This window comes from Onychostoma macrolepis, chromosome 19 (assembly GCF_012432095.1).
Source record: "Onychostoma macrolepis isolate SWU-2019 chromosome 19, ASM1243209v1, whole genome shotgun sequence".
Classification (NCBI taxonomy): Eukaryota; Metazoa; Chordata; class Actinopteri; order Cypriniformes; family Cyprinidae; genus Onychostoma; species Onychostoma macrolepis.
In genome coordinates, this window is record NC_081173.1 from 22,392,849 (window position 1) to 22,393,052 (window position 204).

Here is a 204-nt window from a genome sequence, read left to right on the forward strand (position 1 = left end):
ATTGTACTTCAGTTGTACTATATATTGCAGTACTACAAAAGTTTTATTGCAGTATAATTGTAGTACTACTTCAGCTTTATTGCAGTAATACTGCGGTTCTATTGCAGTAGTATTGCAGTTGTATTTCAATAGTACATCAGTGTAACAAAGTTCGAGGCAAGGAAGGAAGAAGTCGGAGTCGGTGTGACTGAGGCTCGGGTAATT